Source organism: Lutra lutra, chromosome 11 (genome assembly GCF_902655055.1).
Source record: "Lutra lutra chromosome 11, mLutLut1.2, whole genome shotgun sequence".
Classification (NCBI taxonomy): Eukaryota; Metazoa; Chordata; class Mammalia; order Carnivora; family Mustelidae; genus Lutra; species Lutra lutra.
In genome coordinates, this window is record NC_062288.1 from 97,947,860 (window position 1) to 97,956,153 (window position 8,294).

At 37.2% G+C, this 8,294-nt stretch overlaps 1 pseudogene; it reads left to right on the forward strand.

Annotated features, from left to right (window-relative positions):
* Positions 1–7,225: 7,225 nt before the first annotated feature.
* On the forward strand, positions 7,226–8,080 carry LOC125080544 (olfactory receptor 2A2-like; annotated as a pseudogene).
* The last annotated feature ends 214 nt before the right edge of the window (positions 8,081–8,294 follow it).

Below are 8,294 nucleotides of genomic sequence, written 5' to 3' on the forward strand. Positions count from 1 at the left end.
GAGACTCATACTATAAGTGGCGGGCTGTCCTTCATGAGGGTCAAAACCAGTAACTTCAGAGTAACAGCAGAGGAGTTGGCAGTGAATGCAGATCCAGGACCCTGGTCAGTGTTTTAGTTAAGACTGTGAATTATCATCCGATAGCTTCCATGTTCAGTTACTCCCAGTCAGTAGCTGGGACTGTGGGTGGAAACACTCCTGGGAGGTTTAAAGAGAAAATATGGGGGGAAATATCCTCTTAGAGAGGCAACTAGGGAAACAGGATGCATTCTGGTGGCTTCGAGCACCAAACTGATGTGAACAGTCAAAAATTTAAAGGGATCTGTGTCATTATGACTGTTTCCCTCTAGATGTGTGGATGCTAGCAAGGCCACTTTATCTTAATTTATATCTAAAAGCTTAGAGGGGGCACAGTGGCCTTTCTAATATAGAATGTGTATTTGGGGGAGAAATGTTTTAGAAATGGGACAGATACTTGGGCAGTAGTTTGAAGTCAAAGAAGATAGGAAAGCACTGAGGGAATGGGATTCAATCTCCATGAATTTCCCCAATAATAATTAATATTTGCAATAGAAATTCCTGATAATTATTTTACATTAACACTTTTCAGCAGGCAGAGATTGTTCATTCCCTAAGGAAAATATAATCCTTTGAGGCTGCCTCAACAAACACCATGGGGATTACATTCATCATGAAGCTTTCCAAAAGTAGAATTTGGAGGCAGGAAAATCAAGATCAAGTACACAATATGTTCCTATCCTGGGGATTGTACTAGGTGACATAATAAAATATGACTTATCCGTTAAATTTTTATACCAAGATCCTCTTTAATACAGACAACCATCATAGGGAAGACATAGAATGGTGGGAAGGCACTTTGTAATTTCCATAGGTATGTCTCTGTGTTGGTTCTGGGTGATCAGAGTATAAATCCCTCAGGTCTAGAAGCCTCTTGAGCACCCCTGGGTCCTGTCTTAGTGGTCAGGGCACAAAGAGTATCTGGAACTCCTCATTCCCCAAAACTGCTTCAGGGAACAGATGACTCAGCTCCAACCATTTCCTGTCTCTGTATGTTTTCCTGTGCATCAAAGCCCAGTTTGAGAAATGCAGGAAATATTACTTCTGTTTGTCTAAGTCATTATTTATATATTGGTTAATAGTTTACAGGAGAGCAGGACAGATTGCTGGCAGAAGTTATCAGGTTTAGGAAGGAGAAACGGCCACTTGTGTGAAGGCCCACTTTTCCCCACTACATTGGGAGACTCAGAGCAGTATCTATTAACCATGATGATAGGTGTCTGACTCTTCTTAATCCCACTCTGGTTATTCATGGGAAGGGGCTGGTGGCACTAGCTGTCCCTGGCTCAAGCATCTGATCCTCTTATCTCATATTACAAATAATGGTGAACTCAGAGGTGTTATGTCCTTTGTCCTTGATCTACATTTCATTTCTTTCCCAGTGAGAACCAGGTGTTCCTACTGCATCTGAGAAAACTTCTACAGCCATGGAAGTAAGGAACATTAGGGTCCTTTACTTTGCCTCCCAGAAGGGAGATATTAATAAGTGGCAGGAAGAAATTCTATAGCTACTAGATAGATTCTATAATTCCTTCTTGTAGCACTGAAACTGGTATAGGTGCCAGAATAGACCCGCTTTTATTTGATGGTCCTCAACCTAGGGAAACCCTTTGTCAGACCCTAGAGTGGGATAATGTGACCACCATTGTCACATACCAGATTTGGGGGGAAAGTTCTAGCTGGTGAAAATATGGTAAAATATTCTTACACAGAAACAATTTCTTTGGGATGCCTGGGTGGCTCAGTGGGTTGGGCATCTGATCATGATCTCAGGGTCCTGGATCGAGGCCCACATCGGGCTCTCTGCTCAGTGGGGAGCCTGCTTCTCCCTCTCTACCTGCCCGCCTCTCTGCCTACTTGTGATCACTCTCTGTCAAATAAATAAATAAAGTCTTTAAAAATAAATAAATAAATAAAAATTTTAAAAAACAATTTCTCTGATTTACCTCTGTTTGTACCTAGCAACATATTCAGTAAATACGTTTCCCTTTTATGTTTTTCACATTTATTTTAAGACCCTTTTTTAAAAAATAGTAAATGAAAATATTTATACATATTTTAAATTTTATAAGGAACAAAAGTAAAATCAAGAAAATCAAGGAAAATCCTGGCAGAGCTTATAATGTTGGGATGAGGCATAAATCTAAAACCTTCCTCTTAACTGCAATAATGTGGTTACTTTTGTCTGTATTGTCAACATTCTTATACTTGAGATTCAAGTTACTACTTATTAGCCTAAAGGGTTTTTATATTGGTATTAACCCAAAATTTACTCTGTAGAAGGAGAGCATTGATGATCGGTTAACAGGAAATTACTGGAAAGACATTCTAGGTAGCACCTACTGAGTTTATAACCCATTAGAGTCCACCAAGGTGGTATGGTGTGTTAGAATCTATAGGGTTTCACTTCTGCAACAAGTCAGGAAAAGCAGTGATCAGTTCTCTGTAGACATGAGGGAGGTGGGAGAAGTTCTAGGAAAATTAAATATTAAAGATAAAGCCCTCCAGCGATCATTTTATAATATCCTATTTATTAATGCTGTTTATTTCTTTGCTAAATATTTTAAATATACATTAAATTATGTAGACCTTTAAATACATTAACTAAATCTCCTATAAGGTAGATTCTTATATAATACACAAGGTGACAAATGTATTCTTTTAATCTGTGAAGACAACATGCTTGAAACATCCAATAAATTTTGGAGTGATTGAATCTTTTAAGAGCTGGACTTAGAAGCCAATAGCAGAAAATTGGGAGCATTGGAGAGAGACAATGAAGAAGGATAACCATTTGAAGGTCCCAGTCTGCTCTGAAAGCCAAAGAAGCAAGCAATGTTGTCAGGGTACTATTAGTAAGGGGGGGGGGGGGGGGCTATAATTTTGATTTATATATAAATTTACAAATTTGTATGGAAGAAATTCTACATTAAACTAAGTAGCTAAGGCCTCAAGCAGTCCCAACTAAGAACACAAGGGCAGACCAGAACTAGCAATTAAAGCAGCAGCCACCATGGAGGCTTTTAATGGTTAGGCTGACATTAATAACATTTAAAGGTTTAATGACATTAATTGTAACATTATTACCTAAACTTTGGTTGTCAAGATATGCACTGAAATTGGATGAAAGCCTTATAATCATTTTAACTAGTTAGCTGACTCAATATTGCTTGAGGGACTCATAAGCTATCATTAAATAGGAAAGCCACTGGCCTCTTCTCCCTGGCATACAACACAGAGATTTGTCAGTATAAGAAGTTAATTGTAGGGGCACCTGGGTGGCTCAGTGGGTTAAAGCCTCTGCCTTCGGCTCAGGTCATGATCCCAGGGTCCTAGGATTGAGCCCCACATCGGGCTCTCTGCTCAGCAGGGAACCTGCTTCCTCCTCTCTCTCTCTGCCTGTCTCGCTGCCTACCTGTGATCTCTATCTGTCAAATAAATAAATAAAATCTTAAAAAAAAAAAGAAGTTAATTGTAACTCAGTGCCTACAATATGCTATATTTGCCATTTGATCTTTTTATTTAGGGCTCATATCTAAAATCAATGTATTTGTTTTACCCCAATGCCAATGCTATAAAAATTAGATTTTTCTGCAGTTTCAGGTTTTGAAGAATGACTTTCTTTTTTCCTTCCTGTCCTCTGAAAATGAACATTTTATATAATCTATACACCCTCCTAAATGTGCCTTCCTACTTGTTAATCTGTTTTCATGTGATAAACTTGGAACTTTAATTCATTTACACAGGTTTACCACATCATTCTCGACAGGACTGAATACACAGAATAATTTTTCTCATTTATGATGAATTATAGGAGCCAAAATTAGATAGTATCCTATAAATTTATCCAAACAGAAATTTTATAAAATTCTTCGGGTATGAGACACATAATTGAGGCTAGTAGGTTGACTATATGTAAAACCAACTTTTTTTTTCCTTTTTTCTGTCCACTTAAAACCAACCTTTGAAATTAAAAAACTGTGTTTTTACTTAACTATGGATACATATCTATGCTACTATAATTTTTTTTAAATCATTAAACATATGTATTTGTTTTTTCATAATTATTCATCTCCTTCTATTTAAAACCAGAAAATCAGGCCTATTTCTCTGCCTGATGTCCAGTCAGATTTTGGATATTGATACACTATAATTTTTAAAATCCTTATTTATACCATTTTATTTGTATAATAAAGACAAATCATGTTAATTGATGTTCATAGATTCTGAAACCAGAGAAACCCTTTATGGAATTCAGTATCGATCACACAATTTTGCATGGATTTTGTACCTGGTGCTGTGAGTGCCCCATCCGTAATACCTTGTCTTCCTCCTTCAACATTCATGGGTCTGACTTCCAAGTGCCAGCATTTGAATTGCTTTACCTGATCACTTTCCCTGACCTCCAGAGCCACTTTTCTAGCCCACTGGGCTGAGAGAGACAGCCCTAAGGCTTGGTGCATCTACCCCAAGGCTTTAATCAATAACTGATTCATCTTAGTGTATCAGTTCAGCTTTATGGAAATTCACCCTCCTTGCCCTACAGGTAGCTTCACACCAAGATGCATATTCTACACTTCCTCCAAGATTTTTCCAATAGGCTCAAGCTTCTGTTATTATAGTTTTGGCCTACATGATCACCTACCCTTCAGGGACTGGATTTTCTTGGCTCTCCCCATTTCCCACACCTCTACCTGTATTTCCTGGGATTACCTTCTAAAAACCATCTTAGATGAATAATTGTCTCTGGGTTGGTCTCTTGACAAACCCAAATTAAGATAGATATTTAAGTAGAATCAATGCTTTTATTTATTTAATTCGTAATGGGAGAATATATTCACGGACAACAGGAAATTTTGAACATAGAAACTTGACATGATGATTTTTATGTTCATAAACATAAAAGCTATTTGTAGAATTCTGGGTATTCTAGCACCAAAAAATTTGATTGTCAGAATATATTGCATTGCAATTTTAAAAATTATCATTTATACCATATCCTTCATATAATAACTGAGCAGTGTTAAACTGATGTTCATAGATTTTGAAAGCAGTATTGATCACAAATTTTGGGGAATGTGCTTATGACTCTCTTTTTTTATTTCTAGAAACTGGTTTTATAAAGAGAAATAGTCTAGGTTATTTTTGTCAAGTAAACTTTCCAAAAACTTAATTTTTCTAGAAATAGGTAAATCATACATTTAAAAAACTTATTATAGAAGTGCCCACAATAAGTACTGTGCGGTTACATGGATTGTACCATCAAGCAAAAAGATAATCTCTTGTTTCAATATTCTTTCGTAACATTCCCCCACCCTGGGATGTTAGGAAAAAAGTTATTATAATCTTATGAATATTCATATATAAATATATGTAGAGAAAAAACAAGCTAAAATAAATTAAAAGGATTGAAATTATGCAACGCATCCTTTCTGATCATAATAGAATAAAACTAGAGGCCAATAATAGCAGAAAAAACAAAATCATAATTATGTGGAGATGAGAGAATATGTTCTTTAACAACCAATTGTTCAAAGAAAAAATACAATAGAAATTAGAATATACCTTGAAACTATTCAAAACAAAAACAGAATAAGTCAAAATTTATTGGATCCATAGAATGCCATGCTACAAAGGAAATTTATAGCTATAAACACATGTGTTAAAAAACAAAATTCTCTAATATAACCTAATATTATATCTTTTTTTAAAATATTTTATTTGTTTATTTGACAGAGAGAGAGAGGGATCACAAGTAGGCAGAGAGGCAGACAGAGAGAGGGAGAAGCAGGCTCCCTGCTGAGCAGAGAGCCCGATGCAAGGCTCGATCCCAGGACCCTGAGATCATGACCCAAACCAAAGGCAGATGCTTAACCCACTGAGCCACCCAGGCATCCCCCCTAATATTATATCTTGAGGAAACTAAAGAAGAACAAACTAAAGACAAAGCTAGAAGAAAGAATAAAAATTTAAAGTTGAGATATATGAAGCAGATAATAGGAAAAAGAGAAAATCAAAGAAATCAGAATTCAGTTCTTTGAAATTATCAATAAAATTTTTAGGTAGATTAATGAAAAATGAAATTATTAAAATCAGAAATAATTGTGGGTAGATTACTACTGATTTCATATAAATGAAAAGTAATATAAGAGTACCATGAGTCAGTTAGGTGTCGACTTTTGATTTTGGCCCAGGTCTTGATCTCCAGTTGTGAGATTGAGTCCTGCATTGGGCTCCTTGCTCAGTGGGAAATCTGCCTGAGACTCTCTCCCTCTCCCTCTCTTCCACCACCCCCACTAGTGCATGCTCACTCTCTCTCAAATCTTTAAAAAAGAGAGTACCATGAAAATTGCCTAACCTGATGAAATGGGCAAATTCCTAAAAACACAACATATAAACGCTCCACATGAAGAAATAGAAATTCTGAACAGATCCATAATTAGTAGAGTTTGAGTCAGTAATTAAAAACTTCCCAGCAATGGAAGTCTGGACCAGTTGATTTCACTGGTGAATTCTACCACTATTTAAACAAACAAACAAAAACAACAACAATGGATCTCACTGTTTCTATGAGTTGGAAGTCCCTGATACAGACCATCTGGATTCTCTGCACAGGTCTCATGGATGTCCCAGAAGGGGATGGCCTTAGTTTGCAATTTTCATGTGAAACCCAACACTTTTGATTGAAAATGGACCAAAAAGTAGAAGAGGGTTCATCTATGGTTTTTCTCATGGTTCCTTTCTTATTCCTAGATCCTAGAGTCATTTTCTCCTTTTTTCATCATTAAAGGATATTGAATTTTGTCAAAACTTTTCCTCCATTAATTAGATGAACATGTGGTTTTTTTCCCTTCATTGTCAAATATGATGTAGTACACTGATTGATTTTTGTATGTGGAACTAAGGCTGCCTTCTAGGAATATTCTCTTCCCCCCAACTATACTGTATGATGTTATTAGTATGCTCCTGGATCCAGATTCTGATTATTGGGAATTTTTACCTATTTCTATAGAGATGCAGTTTTCTTGTTTTGAGTCTTTGACCTTTTTAACAGGGTAATACTGGCCTCATAGAATAAATGAAGAAGTGTTCCCTCCTCTTCAGTAAGAAAAGTTTATGGAAGATCTTTTTTTTTTTTTCCACCCTGGTGGGATTCCAGCTCAGTGAAGACATTCAAGTGCTCCTCTTTTGTATCATCTCCCTATTATAGATCTTTAACCTGCTGGCAAATGGCATGATCTTGGGACCCATTTGGCTAGACCTCAGACTGCATACCCCCATGTATTTCTTCCTTTCTCATTTGGCTATCATTGACACATGCTGTTGCTTCCAGCAATTTACCCAGTATCCTAGAAAACCCAGTGATGCACAAAAATACTCTCTTCTTTGTCTTATGCACTATGCAGATAATTTTGTTTGTGACTTTTGCTAGAGCAGAGTGCCTGATTTTGGGTGTAATGGTCTACAACTGGCTTGTGGCGATCTGCCATCCACTCCAATACACTGTCATCGTGAACTGGAGAATGTGCATGGTCCTGTTTGTCACTACCTGGGCATGTGGGTTTTCCCTGGCCCTAGTGTATCTAATTCTCTTTCTAAAGTTGACCTTCTGTGGGCCCTAGGAGGTGACCACTTCTGTGAAATCCTATCTGTCCTCAAACTGGCCTGTGGTGATACTTGGATCAGTGAAGTTTTTATCTTTACTGGTGGTGTGTTTATCTTAGTTGAGCCCCTTTCCCTGATGTTGGTCTCCTACATACACATATTCTGGACCATCCTGAAGATCCAGACAAAGGAGAGGCACAGAAAAGCCTTTTCCACCTACTCCTCCCATTTCTGTGTGGTTGGATTCTACTTTGGCATAGCCATAATGGCTCATTTGGTTCCAGACAATGGCCAATGTGAGGAGGAGCAGAATATCCTTACCCTGTTTTATACCCTCCTCAACCCATTACTGAACCCCCTCATTTACAGTCTGAAGAATGTTCAGAAGGCACTATAAAGGAGGTTAGAATTTTACCTCAGGGAACCTTTTTCCTTAAGAGATGTGATTAGTGGTGCAATAAAACTCAAGAAAACTCCCCCAAAAGAGGTGTGATTTGATGACGAGAATTATCAGGGTTACATTACCAGGTAGCAGAATAGAAATCCCTGGGCCCTTGTTCTCCATGGAGATAATAATATATAGATCAAATTGCCATTGTGAAAAACCAGTT